At 35.9% G+C, this 18765-nt stretch overlaps 1 pseudogene; it reads left to right on the top strand.

Moving 5' to 3' along the window:
* LOC136850816 (protein O-linked-mannose beta-1,2-N-acetylglucosaminyltransferase 1-like) overlaps positions 1-17552 on the top strand; it is a 24055-nt pseudogene extending 6503 nt beyond the window's left edge.
* Positions 17553-18765: the final 1213 nt, after the last annotated feature.

Here is an 18765-nt window from a genome sequence, read left to right as displayed (position 1 = left end):
TCAAATTTCTTCAACAAATTGTCATCCCCAGTCGCCTCCCCAAGTTCTCTCTTATTCATCCGATTTCTACATTTACCTGCTCACCCTTCGAGTTCTCTCCACATGAGCCGGTTCTTGTATTTTGAGGTTTCCCTTAGATTATTGAATGAGCCTCTCTCCCCGATTGAGAAATCTGGGATCTGGTGCTTCGTTGATTCTGCAACAACTTATTTTGAGATTGGGGCATGTCCCGTTGAGAGTTTAGAGGCTGGTTCTCGGTCATTCAGCTCACTGGGATAGGGACCAAAATAGTATCTGTAGAGAAGATCCTGTGGAGACACCTTACGGCACAGAGAGCTAAGTTATTCGTGCGTCGTTGACTCTTGACAGGATTCTGCAACAACTTATTTTGGGATTGGGGCATGTCTCGTTTGTGTTGAGAGTTTAGAGGCTGGTACTCGGTCATTCTGTCATTCAGCTCACTGGGATAGGGACCAAAATAGTATCTGTAGAAAATATCCAGTGGGGACAGCACAGAGAGCAAAGTTGGAGGGGAGATAAAAAGCAGCCTGTGAGACGCGTGCAAAGTACAAGATTTTGCGGGGAGATTCATGAAACAGTTTTCATAGAAATTGAAGTTTATTGTTTATTTTGAAAAATTAAACATTATTCAATACATGAATGAAGGTTAAATGTATAGGACTTGAGGGAATTTGAAAGTGTTTGAAAATGGAGAAATATTCAAAATATATTTCTAAGGAATGTCATGGTCCTGAGAATAAATTAAAGCAAGGAAGATAAACCAACGTAAAAATGAAAATGGGATGAGATAATAACTAAATCATAGGAGAAAAAGTATAAAGATAAAAAAAAAACATAACCTCGCATTTCTCATGTATTTATTTAAGCACACTACTCGTTTAAACAACATTCCTCCGACTCTTAGATTATTCAAATAGCAGGTTGAGTTAACAAGCAATTATTAATATCTTTCCTTCCAGTGTGCGCTGATGCTTGTGCTTGTAGCTACCATCATCATCAATGTTTCCTTCATAGTGGATAAAACACGGCAGCTTCGAGCACCCATGATCAATACAGGTACCGTACGAGCATCTTGTTTAACCTGAATTTTTTATTCATTGAATTTTAAATGAAGAATTATTTTGTTTTTTTAAAGGATCGTGGAAGTTTTATTAGCTATTTCGGTGAGGTCTTGTTAATGAGGAACGTGAGAAAATAAAATTTTATGTATTTGTTTTTACAATGTATAAATTTCTACATGAGCGAGTTATTTTAGAAATGTATGCATATACGCACGTGTATATATATCTATATATATATAATGTATATATGTATATATATATACATATTTGTATATATGACCCTCCTTTTCCAGAGAGTGACGGAGACGGCGGAGGCGCAGGCGTAGGGCGGAGGAACAACCTCCGCCTTCAGGAATCACCTCCGAAGACTCTGACCGTCGACGTCATCTCGAGTCAAAATAGGGTGGCCGTCACGGTCGATGGCGCTACGGTAAGTCTAGTAAAGTCTAAAAGTCTAACAAAGTCTAATAAAATATAATAAAGTCTAAAAATCTAATAAAGTCTAGCAAAGTCTAATGAAGTTTAATAAATTCTAATAAAGTCTAGCAAAGTTTAATAAATTCTAAAAATCGAATAAGTCTAACAAAGTCTAATAGTCTCAGTTCTTCATAAGTCTTTTTTAAGCTTAAGTAACTGGTAAGAGGAATTCAGGAATTATTCCATCAGTCATATGTTATGTAATTACAGAATTACAAAAATTACCGAAATACTAAAATTCTTTGAATATCATTTCGCCTGTGCGAATTACCCCAGAGGGAAATTGCTTTAAAAGCCACACACTTGCTGGGGGGAGAGAGAGAGAGAGAGAGAGAGAGAGAGAAAGAGAGTGAGTTAGCAAGAGAGAGTGAATGAGAAAGAGAGTGAGTGAGCATAAAAGAGAAAAAGACAGTGAGTGAGGAAGAGAGGTAGAGGGTGTGTGTGTGTGTGTGTGTGTGTGTGTCTGAGCAAGAGTGAGAGAGAGTGAACAAGAGAGAGAGAGAGAGAATGAGCAAGGGAGAGAGAGACAGTGAGTGAGCAAGAGAGGCAGAGGGTGGGTGTGTTTGTGTGTGTTTGAGCAAAAGTGAGAGAGTGAACAAAAGAGAAAGAGAGAGAGAGAGAGAGAGAGAGACAGTGAGTGAGCAAGAGTGAGAGAGAGAGAGGAAGAGAAAGAGAGGCTTTAATTCTGGGTACAAATAATTCTAATTTCATACAGATTTGTAATATGAAAACGAAAATGTTGCGTTTTCGTCCTTAAAAAAAAACGAATGCCTCTGGCGCTTTTCTGTCATCGCATTTTTTTTATTTAGCATTTTATTTATTTTTTTTTTTTTTTGTAATGTAAAATTCAAGTTATATTCATAGATTGCCTTGTGTCATAGGTAAAAAGTGTTAATATTGCTTGTTCATTAAATGATTTTATTTTTAACAATAACAAGAAGTAAAGGTGTAATATAACTACAGGAAATTTTTTATAAATATAACCTTTACGTGTACTCACTTATTAATATGTTATATATGAGTACTCTTCTTCATTGCGATAAATATGTAAAATACACAAGTTTCATTGAATTACTTTTGAGATTATCTTTAAGAATATCCTTAAGGAATTACAGTGACCAGAATGACCTATCGACTTATCCATTTCATAATGTTCTTGTATGTGCTTTTTACTGAAAGCCTTGAAATCCCAAAGGAAACCACTTTAGAAATTCCCCCCCTTTCGATGGGATTAGAACCCACGCTGGTTAGAAGACTGAGGAGAGAGAGAGAAGTGTAACTTAATCCTAAAATCCCAAACTGTAACAGACATGATTTTCGTCTTTTAAAATATTGTTTCTGAAATAAACTACATGAAGATACCAGAAAGAAAACTTAAGAAAGAACCCTCTAATTCCAGAAGCAACGCCAGAGCAATAAATCCTATAAATCAACCTCAAAAAAGAAATAATAATAAAAATTTTCTGACGAATGTCGAATTGATGATTCCTCCTCTCCCGCAGGTCAGCAGATGCAGCCATAATTTATGACCCCGTATTTCCTCTCCTTCTTTGGAAATGTACCCACTAATCTATTTACCAAGTTGGTGAAGGAAAAAGTACGACAAATCATAATGATATATCTTGCCACGGTTATGAAAGTTAGACGTATGTTTTTCCTAACTTGATGCTGCCCTAAATATTTCAGTCCAGCTTGTTCATGTTGATTTGCCTTGCGTAGACGACAGGGAGTTGTGACAGTCACTACCAAAAGAAAATGTTATCCTTCTATTTTATTCAGTGGAGTTTCTTCTTAGCGTTGTCGTGGAAGTTTTATATAATATCTAATATTAGAAGATTTTTATGGACATTTTTGGTATCGTGATTCTCTTCTCTTGTTTTATTGCACAATAGAAAAGTTTCTTATATAAATCGCGGAAATGTGCAGAGTGCTTCTTGATAAGTTTGGAGTTGTATTTTGATCATTCTGGGTAGCAATATACTTATTGACAAATAAACACATATAGGTTTGTGTTTGTGTAAATGCGTATGTGTGGGGTGTGTATAGTAGTATGTGATTCACAAACCCTTCCACGTAACTTCATAAATCATTTGGAAGTAAATGTCAAATATTCTATGTGGATTATAGGCCACCAGTTCAACATAAAAGTTCTTTGGCAATATATTTCTTATAAAGTATTTTTTTTTTCTTAACCATAACAGATTAGTTTTTCACTGACTAGAGATATGGAAACTGGATTTTAGAATTACTGATGGATTTAATTTCTCCTTAACTTCTTGGGTGTAGAATCGATGTAGCTTCTTTGTGTTGCGACAGTAATTAGTAATATCATTATGAGATGAAAGTTGTTGTTATTATTATTATTATTATTATTATTATTATTATTATTATTATTATTATTATTATTATTATTATTATTATTATCATTATTTCTTCAAAGATTATTGAATGCCATTTAATATCTACTAACATTTTATTTATTAAAACATATTGAAGGTCAAAGCATAATTATAACAAATCCTATTTGTAAATGACGTACTTTGTAGTGTCAGTACAAACGTCAAATTAATCTCTCTCTCTCTCTCTCTCTCTCTCTCTCTCTCTCTCTCTCTCTCTCTCTCTCTCTCTCTCTCTCTCCAGATCGTGGAGGAGAGTGACAGCCACAAGGGCAGAGGGATCCACGTCTTGGTCCTACACCAAGCGAGCGGAGCTGTCATGGCTCAAAGGGTCTTCGACACCTATTCCCCCCACGAGGACGAGGCCATGACCCTATTCCTCAACATGGTGTCCCCTGGAAGGATTCTCGTGTTAGCCATTAAGGTAAGCGTCCCGTAGGATCTGTCTTGACAGGCGCGCTCGCTCCTGAGGTCCCTGAATAATGGAGGAGATTTTAATTGCTGTTTGGGAGTCCCGTTTTCTTTCAGATTTCCGTTTTCTGTGAGGTGACTGTATTATGCTGACTGGGCAATTTCAGAGCATAGACAATTGAAATCTTAAGAGGCTGTTTTGGATAAATACGTACGGTTATGTCACAGTTCATGAGACGATTCGGTCCAGAGTCATTATTATTATTATTATTATTATTATTATTATTATTATTATTATTATTATTATTATTATTATGCGGAAGATACCCCTGTTTATATGGAAGAAGCCCACAATGGCCTTTGTCTTATTATTATTATTATTATTATTATTATTATTATTATTATTATTATTATTATTATTATTATTCAGAAGATAACCCCACTTTCATCGACGTGTCGTTGACATATGAAAGTTACAGACAGGAAAAGAAAGGCTCGTAGGTGACATAAAATTCGTTCAGGTTACAGATGTAATGAAATTTAATTACTGTACTGTCGGGTTCTTGAGCTATTTAGTAAATACCGAGGTGATTTTGGGGAAAACATTTATCACTCAAAAGATATCTGTCTTATCTAAGGACAATGATATTGTCGAAAAAGTTTATTTTACTTAATACAGGAACTTCCATTGCCCATGAATGTAATGAAATGTAATTACAGTAATATCGAGTTCTTGAATTATTTAGCAAATACCGAGGTAATTTGTGGAATCATATCACGTAAAAGATATCTGAGTAATGATATTAAGTAGTGATTTTGTCATAAAGTCTATTTTTACTTTTTACAGGAAATTCGAGTGTTCATTAATTTAATGAAATGTAATTACTGTAATATAGAGTTATGAATTATGCAGCAAACACCGAGGCAGTTTTCGGGGAAAATGTATATCACGTAAAAGACATCTACCTTTTCTTGCAGAGATGATATTGTGATAAAGTCTATTTTACTCTGGAGAGGAAATTCCATTGTTCATTTCTAAAAAGACCACGCACAATAAAAGTCCTGGAAACACATTGACGCTAAAAAGTCCCATTCTCCGGATTTTGGAGAATAAGCTGTGAGTTCCAAGAGGTGAATCTTTTATCAGCTTCTCTCTCCAAGCAGGGAAAAAGACCTTGGGCTAAACGTAATTAACGCTCTCCTGTTGGTAACTTCAGCACCAAGTCCTTCCTCTGCGCGCCCCCGAGCTCTCTCTCTCTCTCTCTCTCTCTCTCTCTCTCTCTCTCTCTCTCTCTCTCTCTCTCTCTCTCTCTCTCTCTCTCTCTTCCTTTCTTCGCAAAAGAGCCTTAGGCTTAGACTTGACACGTTTCAAGTTATGAAGAGAAGATTGGATATCGCCTGATCGATCCTAGCCTTAAGACATTGCGTGGTATATTATGCTGCTCAAATTAGGTGTATCTTCCTTAGATATTAATTTTGGTTAATCTGAAATTAGGCGTATCTTCCTTAGATATTAATTTTGGTTAATCTGAAATTAGGTGTATCTTCCTTAGATTAATTTTGGTTAATCTGAAATTAGGTGTATCTTCCTTAGATTAATTTTGATTAATCTGAAATTAGATGTATCTTCCTTAGATTAATATTTATTAATCTGAAATTAGGTGTATCTTCCTTAGATTAATTTTGGTTAATCTGAAATTAGGTGTATCTTCCTTAGATTAATATTTATTAATCTGAAATTATTTGTATCTTCCTTAGATATTGATTTTGGTTAATTTGAAATTAAGTGTATCTTCCTTAGATTAATTTTGATTAATCTGAAATTAGGTGACTCTTCCTTAGATTAATTTTGATTAATCTGAAATTAGTTGCATCTTTCATAGATTAATTTTGATTAATCCGAAATTAGGTGTATCTTGCTTAGATCAATTGTGATTAATTTTGCACAGTGGCTCGAGAGATCTCAGTAACAGGCTGTTTGTAGATGCTGTGGTTTCAAAGTGGGAATATTAATTAGACCACAGTTATCTTTGTTTATAAGCTGCTAATGAGGTCCAACCGCTCGTAATTATGTCTTAGTATGATAATGCTTTTATTAAATTTCAAAAAGGATATTGTGACTGACTGAACAAAATCACTATTGAACGATGAATTAAGATGTTCGCTCTGTAACTGATATATAAATACCTTTCCAATAAAACCAAAGTGGTTTTTTTTGTTTAAAGAATAAGTATTTTTCTTTCACTACAGTAAGCCGTATTGGCCTGTTTCAAAAATAGATTAAACTGCAACTCGGAAACGAAGGTAATTTAAAACTGATTTATGATAAAAGGGAAACCTATACTCTCCCTTTTGAATCTGTGTGACATTTATCGAGAGTGGAGTAAATAAGGTGAATTATAGTTTTTAATTTTTATTTTTTTAACTATGTTAGAGATTATTCCTGCCGCTCGATACAGGTATCAAGTACTTGACACTTTCTACCACTTTATGCACCGTAAAATTGAATATTGCACAAAATATCAGATGAAATTTAATGTAGCCCTTCCCCATAGAAAGTTCCATTTGAATTTCGATTATATTTACCTAAGCTTCTAATTTTTTTTTTAAATTATGTTTACGTACACTTCTAATAAAAGAATTTATGATAAAAGCAATGGGGAATTATCTAAACATCTCACAAAAAAAAAACAAAAGCATGATCGTTATTGCCAGGTTTATAACTTTCAAAATAGAATAGGTTCACCTTTTCACTATTTTTTCACTTTCAGTTTCCGTTTCAGCGCAGAATGGCCTCATAGGTCCAAGCACTTGGCCTTTCCTTAATTCTATATTCAACTCAATTCGACAGGACGAGGGCACCTTCCAAATGAAAGGGAGCGGCCGTGAGGCCATAAGGCGTCTGGGCAGCAGCCACGCCCACGAGTTGGGATGGCGGGACATGTGGGCGTTTGTGAGCGTGAAAGGCGGGCGTGTCTACGGGGAACAGCTGTCTCACAGCCCTGATTTTAACACCTGGGGCACACCTGTTATGCTCAGGACAGAGGTCCCTCTTGTTACTCTGGAAGGTAGGTTCCTCAGTGAAGTTTTGCAGAGAGAGAGAGAGAGAGAGAGAGAGAGAGAGAGAGAGAGAGAGAGAGAGAACTTGTGAATCAGAGAATCTTTGAGACAGATAGACAGACAGCCTGGTGGAGAGATAAGGAGAAATCGTGCATTCGCGTCGTCTTTGTGAGAGAGAGAGAGAGAGAAAGAGAACTAAGGAAAGAGAACTTAGAAATTTGCAAATCTTATTTCAGAGAGAGAGAGAGAGAGAGAGAACTTGTGAATCAGAGAATCTTTGAGAGACAGACAGACAGAGAGAAAGACAGACTGATGGAGAGGTAAGGAGAAATCGTGCATTGGATTCGTCTTTGAGAGAGAGAGAGTATTAAGGAAAGAGAACTTAGAAATTTGCAAATCTTCTGTGAGAGAGAGAGAGAGAGAGAGAGAGAGAGAGAGAGAGAGAGAGAGAGAGAGAGAGAGAGAGAGAACCTGCGAATCAGAGAAAGACAGACTGATGGAGAGCTAAGGAGAAATCGTGCATTAGAGTCGTCTTTGAGAGAGAGAGAGAGACTGGTGAAGAGATACGGAGAGAAAACTTGTGAATTTACAGAATCTTCTTTGAGAGAGAGAGATTCAAAGCGTGCCACGAGGAACATAAGACGTCTCAGGAGATACTTAAGAAAAACAGATGGAATTATTTACCAATCGTAATCTATTTATTCCCAACGCTCTCTCCATTTCAGAAAGCGAATGCGACTGGCCGGACACGGAGGAACACAGAAGGAGGAGGGATTTCTGCAGCCATATAGAAGGTTACGGCTCGGTCTGTTCGTGTACCGAACCTGCACCGTTGGATTTCACTACGGAACCAGTAAGTAAATAGTAATGATAATGATAAGTATGAATAATTTCAAAAAATCATATGACGTTTATATATATACAGTATATATATATATGTGTGTGTGTATACATATGTATATATATATATATATATATATATATATATATATATATATATATATATATATATATATATATAAGAGAGAGAGAGAGAGGGGAGGAGGAGGAGAGAGAGAGAGACCGAAAATAGGGAGAAAGTATTGGTAAACAATAAAAGTCGAAGACAATTGAGCGAGATCTTGTAAGCGCCAGCAAAATTACTATATAAAAAGCCTTCGTTTACTCCATTCATTAGAGTTTCCTAATGAATAGTGAATTCGAAAATGATTAAGTACTTAGGACATTCAGGAACAGCATCGATCCGTAATATTCAGAAACTTGAAGGCGCGCGCTACGCTGGAACCCGGCGCTGCCCATCATGTCTCCCCTACCCTCCCGATCCCCTACCTACCCCAACCCCACCCGGGCCGGACAAACAGGTTTTCAGGAGGAGGGTGGATGTGTCATGTCTCCCCTACCTACCCCGCCCCCACCTGGTGCGGACAAACAGGTTTTCAGGAGGAGGGTGGATGTGTCATAGCCTCCCTTACCGGGCCCCCATTGCCCTATCTACCCCGCCCCAACCCGGGGTAGAGAAACAAGGAAGTTCCACTCAGATTTTATTATTGATTGATATGTTAATCCTTTAAATCATTGTTGAGGAATATTTCAATAGATTCTTTCATATGTACAGAAAAAAATTTAAGTATACATTTGGTAACTTGACTCTTCAATTTTTACGAAATTGTTGTCGCTTTGTACATTTGATATGTTATCATTTGTTATCGCTATGATTTTGTTATGAAGCTTGACCAATCAAGGGACCGAGGTATGCAGGCCTGGGCTACATATGGGTACTATATAGCCTGGCGCGCAGGCATCACTCAGCTATAGATATTTGTACGAAAGGGTGTTTGTAAATGAAGGCTTCAAGTTCTGATAAAGTTCTCGTGTAGCCACGTGTGCGCATGCGCCTCCAGTCGTTCGTAAGTTGCTCGAAGACACCTTAGCATGATGTCGCTATTTATATATTCACTCTCAGCGTGTCATCGAAGCAATTTCTCTCTAAGTCAAGGCGATTATTATTATTATCATCATCAAAACAGCAAATCTATTTCTCCCTTATCTCTTCCCTCGACCAATTCCATTTATTACATTTATCCCATCGCACGTAAACGGATACAGACACACACGCACACACACACGCACACTCGCCAACCCTTCATCTCTTCTCCCACTTCCCTTAATAATTCATTCTCCAATGGCCACCACGTCCAACAGCAATTCCTTGATTTCTTTCCCGTGTTGTGAGATAATGGCGAGGTAATTTCCTCTCCCTAGGTACCTCCCCATTACGGACGGGATGGAGAATCTGGTTATAGTCATTTCTGATAAGTGGCGCGATTCTATTAGCGTTTATTTACTTGTTTCGTTCATTGTCTTTGGTCTCCTTATTCCCGACTTTGGTTTGCGCTGAGTTCGCTATGTTTAGCGGGTGTGAGATTGATGCTTTGTGCGTCTTATGAGAGGTAATTGAATTTATGTGGAATAATAAAGTTTGGTTATGACATTTGGTTGATAACTGGTTGTTTGGTAAACTGTATCTATGTTTACTTGCTAAAATGTAGAGCTCTTATATATATATATATATATATATATATATATATATATATATATATATATATATATATATATATATATATATATATATATTGACTTAAGTGATTTCTCTCAGCTATCTGAAAGTTACCTAAAGATGTATATATATAGTTACGTAGTAGGGAACATATAGACATAAATATATAATATAATATATATATATATATATATATATATATATATATATATATATATATATATAATATATAGATAGATAGATAGTCTATCTGTTCCCTACTACGTACCTATATACATCTGTAAGCAATTTTCAGATTTGAGAGAAAATGAGTCATTAATATACGCTGAACATTTTCCATGCTTCGAAATCATAGCTTTTCTAAGTCAACTTTATTTTTTTTTCTTCCTTTCAGCTCCTCAACAACCAAGTTCACGATGTCCCCGTAGCCATAATTGCTAGCAACCGTCCACATTATCTATATAGGTAAGCAGGAAGTTCATTACTTTTCCCTTGTATTGATGCACAGCAAGAAACTAATTGCTAAAGTACTGATACTTTTGCGCATGCGTGGGGCACCGAATGTATTTCCAGATCTTAGTATCTTTTTGTTCTTTCTGATAGAATATTATGTAAACCATCGTAAGGATGTTATAGAATGTACTTTACATTCTTTACTATTATTGTGTAAATACTTTTGTTGCTTAGAACCTACTTTATACTATAAACAACTAGAGAGTAATACTTTCGTTACTCAATTTGCCGTGTACAAGATCTTTTCATGTATCAATATTTTGCATTTGCTCGGCATTACTCAAACACTGAAATTTATTGACTAGTATTTATTTTTATGTCGTATATGATAAGGCAGTATCAGACGGTATTGTGAGAGTAGATTCTTTTCTGCTTTGCTCATTTAAATATTTCATATGTGAATGTGCTAAGCGTCGTATAATGTGGATTATAACAAGACCATTCATATTGTTTTGATATCTTAGGCTTCAAATCTGAAGGGTAGGAATTATTCTTACTGCCCTCAGTATATTCTAATTTTCCTTGTTCAAGCATTTTGATGTGAATATGTTAAACATCTTATGTTTCTACCCGATAATATAGAATATAACAAGAATATTTTAGGATACAACTGAATGGAAAGATAATACTGATAGTGTTCTAGAGAGAGAGAGAGAGAGAGAGAGAGAGAGAGAGAGAGAGAGAGAGAGAGAGACACCAACCCAAGAAAGCCAATCACGCAACCATCCCAAATCTCGACGCAGCAAGCCTTATAAGACGAACTTCAGACCAAGGTCTATAGACCTTGCTTCAGACAATCCCATTTTTTTTTCGCCTCGTTCCGAGACTCATTTCCGAGTCCGTTTGATCTCCTGTTTATATTTCCCCGACAGGTCCCTGCGTTCTCTGCTGGCCGCCTCGGGGGTCAATCCCGAAATGATTACCGTTTTCATCGACGGGTACTACGAGGAACCGCTGGCTGTCGCCAAACTCTTCGGACTGAGAGGGATCCAGCATACTCCCTTGGGGTGAGATACTGCCGTTATATTCATTTACAGATATAGAGTGTTAGTTAATGTTTAAATTTATGTGGTGAGAGACTGAATTTTTTATTCATTTATATATATTGAATATGAGTTAATGTGTGTATATTAATATGGTGAGATATTCCGGATATCACATTTATTTATACATATCGAGTACTAATTCGTGTGTTTGTGTATATTAATATGGTTAGAGACTCTTGAATATTACACTTACGTAAACATGTCGAGTATTAGTTAATGTGTCTGTGTATATTAATTTGGTGAGAGACTAAAATATTATATATACATATATAGATATATATGTATTTATATATTTATATACTTGTATTTATATGTAGCCTATTTATATTTATATATATATATATATATATATATATATATATATATATATATATATATATACATATCGAATATTAGTTAATGTATGTGTACATTTAGGTGTCTATATAATTGGTGCGTGTATGAACCTTTATTTTTCTAAATCAGCTACCGTATGCGCCTTCCCCCCTCCCCCTGGTCTAAGTCACATTCCAGTCGAAAAACTGTTTCTCATTTCTGCTGAGGAAACTGTTTCTTGTCTCATTTCAGTCGAGGAACGCGAGAATAGCTCAGCATTACAAAGCATCCCTGACAGCTACCTTCAATATCTTCCCCTCATCTCGATACGCCATCATTCTGGAGGAAGATCTGGACGTTTCTCCCGATTTCTTCAGGTTTGTGGTTCTTTCTGTCTGAAAAACTCGCGTCGTTCTTCTTAAATTTACGTGTGATTTGGAGTACCAATGATTCTGTAGGTTACAAGAGTAGTTGATTATTTTTTGCACTCTTTCAAGTACTTAGGCAACTTGCAGACTGCTGTTCGTATGTAAAAAATTTTCAGTGACAATGTCATAGTTATCAGTTGAGAAGGTAATATATTATCATTAGCCATATTGCAATATTTTTATGTCCTTTGTTGTTAATGCTACTGCAGCGAGGCGTTATTGTGCTAATATTAGTTACTTAGAAGGAACTAAAGTAACCCGAAAAGAGATATGATTAGAGTAAAAGAGATAGCCGTCCCGGTATTGATTCTAGTACTATAAAACTGTGAAAGATTTCTGCACAAGAGTTCCATCGTTGATCTCCAAATAACAGGACGAGTTTGACGAGAACTGTAAAGTTAAAGTTAAATCAATAATAACATCAGAAACACCTACTCTAGCACAAGCACCAGCAGCATTAGTTTCAGTACTGACATTAATAGTAAAGAGATACTCTGCCATTCCTCATAGCTACTTCAGCCAGACTCTGAGACTGATAGAGGAGGACCCAACCGTGTACTGCGTCAGTGCCTGGAACGACCAAGGCTACGAGCACACGAGCGGAGATCCAGCCTTGCTTTACAGGGTGGAGACTATGCCAGGCCTGGGCTGGATACTGAAGAGGTCCCTCTACAAGGAGGAACTTGAACCCAAGTGGCCAACTCCTGAAAAGGTTGTTGAGGAAGTGTACTTTAGCAAGTTTCATCAAATTAATGAGACTTCGTTGATTGTCGGTTTGGATTGTAATGTAAATTAGTGGATATTTATTGATATTAGTTGTAGTTAAAGTTTAACTGACGAGTTTTGTTCCATATCAGAAGGTTACTGGTAAATGCAATGGTTTCGTAAGCTTAGTCAACTTGCTTCTGTTTTGTATCTTGAACTTTTTGACTGTGTAATCACATTTTAATTTAAGATTTGCCTAAATAATTCGTAATATAAATGAAATTCAAGTTTAGTTAGTACTTATGAATGGAATTCATTTAAAATTCTACCCAGGTTCCTTTGATGCTTCATTTCAAGAATTGCATTTTCAAGTGAAAGTGAAAAACAATTTGTAAAGGAATCTATGATCGCGTCATTACCAAAAAAGCAAATGGAAATTATTACTGTTATGTCAGCTTTACTCAGTAACAATGCAACTCTATAATAAAAGTAGGCCTGTGGAACCACCATCTAACCTAAATTGATATCCTCACTTCATCCATCACAGATGTGGGACTGGGACATGTGGATGAGACTGGATGACATCCGGAGAGGGAGAGAGTGCATAGTACCTGACGTCTCCAGAACCTACCACTTTGGGTCATCAGGACTCAATATGAATTCTTATTTCCAAGACACTTACTTCAAGAAGCATTCTTTCAACACTTTAGCTTACGTGGAGCTTAGGGACTTAGACAGGTAAGGTCCTGGGTAATGTTTTTGGGCAAAAACATTAGGTTGACAGTTTCTGATTATATAGATTTAAGTGAAATGACGACAAGTGTTGATTAGTGACATTATTCTGATGAGTGAATATTGTTGTCTATCTCTCTGTCTATCGTTCTGATACTCTGGATGCGGGTTCGAATCCTGCTACTGGACATCAGAGTTACTTCATATTCTTCCATTTGGATCTAAGGCTTTGTAGTGACAAGCGTATCCAAAAAGTGTAAAGAATTCGAGAAGTTAAGAGAGCATTGCAGTTATTACAATTACATGCGTATCTGGTAAAAAGTGACCGGTAGATTTATATATATATATATATATATATATATATATATATATATATATATATATATATATATATATATATATATATATAATATAATATATATATTTCTCTTTTTTTACCCAGCCTCAAAAAAGACGCCTACGAAGAACTATTGCAAGACATGCTTCGGAGAGGGACTGTAATGGACCACACACGCAGCCCCTGCCAAGAGGGGTTTTTCCCAGAGACGAGCGGGCAGACCTTCCTGCTCTTCATCCAAATGGAGCACCATAAGGACTATTCTACCTGGTTGCAAGTCGCTAAGGTAATAATACCTAATAATAAATGATAAGCAGGAAATAATAAAGTCATTTTTCGTGTATTTAAATTGACACATTCTGTTTGACTCTGATAAAGCATATGTACCTTATGTCATTCTTTTTATAAAAATTTTTTTATCATATTTCTCTCGCTATTCAAGAGCAAGATTCTGTTTACGTATAACTGTTAAAAGAATGAAGTGAAAAATAAGAAATGTAAATTCATTTATATTACATAAATTGTTAATAGTCTCATCGATATTCCTTTTAGATGTTAGTTATGTCATTACCATATTTATTCCAACATTGTATCTCATTAACTCTTTAATTTATGTAATTACCATATTTATTCCAATTTTGTAGCTTATTAACGTCTTGATTTTTGTTTATAAAATACTCAACAACGTCTGTGAACACAGACATCCCAGGTGGAGAATAATTTTTAAAAAGTCATTAGTCAAAACCCACAGGTGTTTTCAAAACCCTTACAGTGGGAAACGGAATTAGCTGTGAAGTCAGGTTAGCCAAATTCCTTATAAGATCATTCCCCTAAATTCTGTAAAAACCCAACAGTGTTTTAAAAACCCTTTCAGTGGGAAACGAAATTAGCCATGAAGTCAGATTAGCCAAATCCCTTAGATCACTCTCCTGACTTCTGTAAAAACCCACTAGTGTTTTCAAACCCTTACAGTGAGAAACGGAATTAGCTCTGAAGTCAGATTAGCCAAATCCCTTAGATCACTCCTCTGAATTCTGTAAAAACCCACCAGTGTTTTCAAAACCCTTACAATGGGAAACGGAATTAGCCCTGAAGTCAGATTAGCCAAATCCCTTAGATCACTCCTCTGACTTCTGTAAAAACCCACCAGTGTTTTCAAAACCCTTACAGTGAGAAACGGAATTAGCCCTGAAGTCAGATTAGCCAAATCCCTTAGATCACTCCTCTGACTTCTGTAAAAACCCACCAGTGTTTTCAAAACCCTTACAGTGAGAAACGGAATTAGCCCTGAAGTCAGATTAGCCAAATTCCTTAGACCATTTCCCGGATTCTCTAAAAACTCACCAGTGTTATCAAAAGCCTTACAATGAGAAACCATTCGAATTCGTTTACAGTGCTTTCGTATCTGGGACCTGGACGGGAGAGGGTACCATAATGGTATGTGGAGGCTTTACATACGCTCCAATAATCTTTTGGTGATTGGTGTTCCTTTTTCCCCTTATGCGTAAGTATTGATTGAGTGGGTTACTTTCCTTCCGTCCCCTTTGGTGTGTTGCTTACTTAGCTGTCGAGCTTCTTTAACTAGACGTTGCGACTGATTTCACTTTTCGTTTGAGAATAGATTTTGGTAGTCACTAAGTGCGGCTCACTGGTCTCCTGCAAAGAATAATAATAATAATAATAATAATAATAATAATAATAATAATAATAATATTATTATTATTATTATTATTATTATTATTATTATTATTATTATTATTATTATTATTATTTCTTTTTCACGTACTAGTATTGTCTTGAAATCATCCAGAAAAAGACTTCGTTTAAATTGGCGACAAACGAAGCAACTTAAGCCTCCTAGTTCAGTATTTTCGTAATGAAGCTTGATTAATGCATGTCTGTTTTCTGTTTTATTTCGATTAAACTTCCTCCCTCAGACAATAAAACTCTCCTTTATATTACAGGTACAAATGGACAGAAATACCAATAGAAATAAATGTATGCTAGCTGAAAGAAACGTCCGTCTCTCCATCAGCTTTTATGTACGCTGTTACCAGCCGTTTGCTTTGCATTTTACCCTTCCACCAGACTCAAGGAGAGACAGTTACGTGTTTTTTAGGATGCAGTTTGCATAAAATAAACGACTCTTATTTGCTCTTAACGTCTTAGGCATGCATGATTAAGCATCCGCTCGGCAACCTGTAGAGTGGGAAGGCGAATTACAAGAAAAAGAAGAAGAAAAGAATTAGAAACATTATTTTCTATACTTTAAAACATTCATTCGTTCTCAGACCATCGAAAAGCTTAATCTCGTCAACTCCAATGCAGTAGGTTATTATTATTATTATTATTATTATTATTATTATTATTATTATTATTATTATTATTATTATTATGCTGCTGTAGAATGCTTATTTTGGACAAAGGAGTGGACAGTGCTAAACACAGAAGACAAAAAAGAAGCTAAATGAAAGCTATAAATATGCAAGCTACGAATTAAATAGTTCCTATTTGTTCCACGAAACAATGACTTTCAGTAAAGCGAAAAAAAGTCACTTGAGTCAAAGTCGTTGTATTTATTATTCTGGTGATAATCTTGTCTTTATTAATATGAAAGCAAAAATGTTAATCCATTCACGCACAGCAAAGCACGTGTGATGAAGTAGTATAAATATTGTAATGAGTTTAGAAGGCCATTTGTCTCTTGTTACCAATAAACACTTGAAATATATCCTTTGAAAAAGAATATGTTTCTTCTCATTTTCAAAATTCATGTGTTTGCTCTTTCACTAAAACACAGGAAAGTGTGTGTAATGAAATAATATTTTCTATTCCAACAGTTTTAGAAAGTAATTTGTATATTATTTTCAACGATCACATAAAATATATTCTCTCCGATTAAAGAATATTTTTCTTCTCTCTTTCAAAACTCAGGTGTTTATTCCTTCATTTGTTTATTCCAACATAATTAGATGGCAATTTGTCTTTCGTCCTCAATGAACTCATAAAGTATACCCTCTCCAAAAATGAATGATTTTTCTCCCACTGTCAAAAGTTCAGACGTTGAATACTTCTGTTTATTCCAGCAAATTAAGAAGGTAATTCATCTTTTTACCTCAACGAACACATAAAATATACCCCCTCCAAAAGAGTACTTTTCTCTCACTTTAAAAATTCATATACCCTCTCCAAAAAAAGAAGAATGTTTTCCATTCATTTTCAAAATATCCAGACGTCTAACCTTCCACGCCATTCCAAACAGGAAGTTCAAACCGAGCGGCGTGGAACCTCTGCTCCTGAAGGGGAAGGAAAAGGTCAGAACGAAGACCACTTCGAAGATTTATGGACCCAGATAGCAGATGGCTTGAATAGCCCCGACAAGGAGACACGAATTCAAGCCCTTCCCCACTCTCCAACCCCTACGTCCTACCCCTACCCTCTTTGACCTCATCTGACTTCCCCCTTCCACCTTTCCTTCCTACAGGATGAAGGCTCAGTGACCTTCCCTCCTCCCACCCCTCCCTACTCCCTACCCTCCTGTAGCCTCATCTGACCTTACCCTCCCCTCCCATAGGACAAAGGAGCAGTGACCTTCCCTCCCCTACTCCTCCCTCCCTGAGTAAAGCGAGTCCACTCCCCTCTACCCTCTTTCGCCTCATTTGACCTTACCCCTCTCTCTCCCTACTAAAGGACAAAGGCACAGCGACCTTCCCCTCCTCCCTCCCTCCTCCCTCCTCCCTCCCTCTCCCTGAGGAAAGCTATAGGTACTACAAACCCTCCGATCTCTGAGGCGTTATCAAGAAATTTATGTATGCGTCAGTTGAAGGAAAAACACAGTGAAATACAAACGTAATTGTTGGTCAGAGTAGACGTGTTTTATTTTTATTCGTGTTTATGAAGCCAAAATTATTAGAAAAAAAATAATAAACAGACGGAGGTTGAGGTGGTAAAATATACACGTTTGTGCATACGTGTAATCAGTGAGTTTCCGTGTGAGAGTAATATATTGTGTGTGTGTATGTATTACGCAGTTATGTTTGTATTATTGTATATACATATCTACATGGCATTTTGAAGTGTATAAAGAAAATGAAATGCAAAAGACTCAGCAGCAGAAGGTAAAAGGCAGATCATATAGAAATGTTTTTTCAATATTTATATTAGGACAAAATAGGCATTTTTTTTCTCTCACGGTGAAATATTGTTATGAGAAATTCAAATGGTAAATGTGATATTGCATCATAAGGTCAGCATTGCACTAAATTCTATATATATATATATATATATATATATATATATATATATATATATATATATATATATATATATATATATATATATATTTGTGTGTCTCCGTGTATGAATGTGTGTATCAATTTAACTGGCAGGTAAATGAGAGAATAATTTTCAGTAATTATTTTTTTTACTTTTCCTGCCAGCCCAGTCAACTTCAAGCACACTTGCATAGAATGTTCTCTCTTATGCCTCTTATTTCCATCAATAATTTATTTGCATTTCAAATTCGGACAGTACGATGTTCAGTATATATTTGTAACACTTTAAACTTGATGTGCGTTGTTTTTGTTTTTCGTTTTCGTATGGTTTTTCTTCGTTTAGAAGGCTTTGATAACTTTCCTAATACGAGTATAGTGAAAAAAACACAAATCATAACTCGTGATCTTTTGGCCAAAGATTCTCTTTACAAA

Source organism: Macrobrachium rosenbergii, chromosome 22, assembly GCF_040412425.1.
Source record: "Macrobrachium rosenbergii isolate ZJJX-2024 chromosome 22, ASM4041242v1, whole genome shotgun sequence".
Classification (NCBI taxonomy): Eukaryota; Metazoa; Arthropoda; class Malacostraca; order Decapoda; family Palaemonidae; genus Macrobrachium; species Macrobrachium rosenbergii.
The sequence above is the reverse complement of the archived record's forward strand: the minus strand, read 5'-3'. Positions and strand labels throughout refer to the sequence as shown.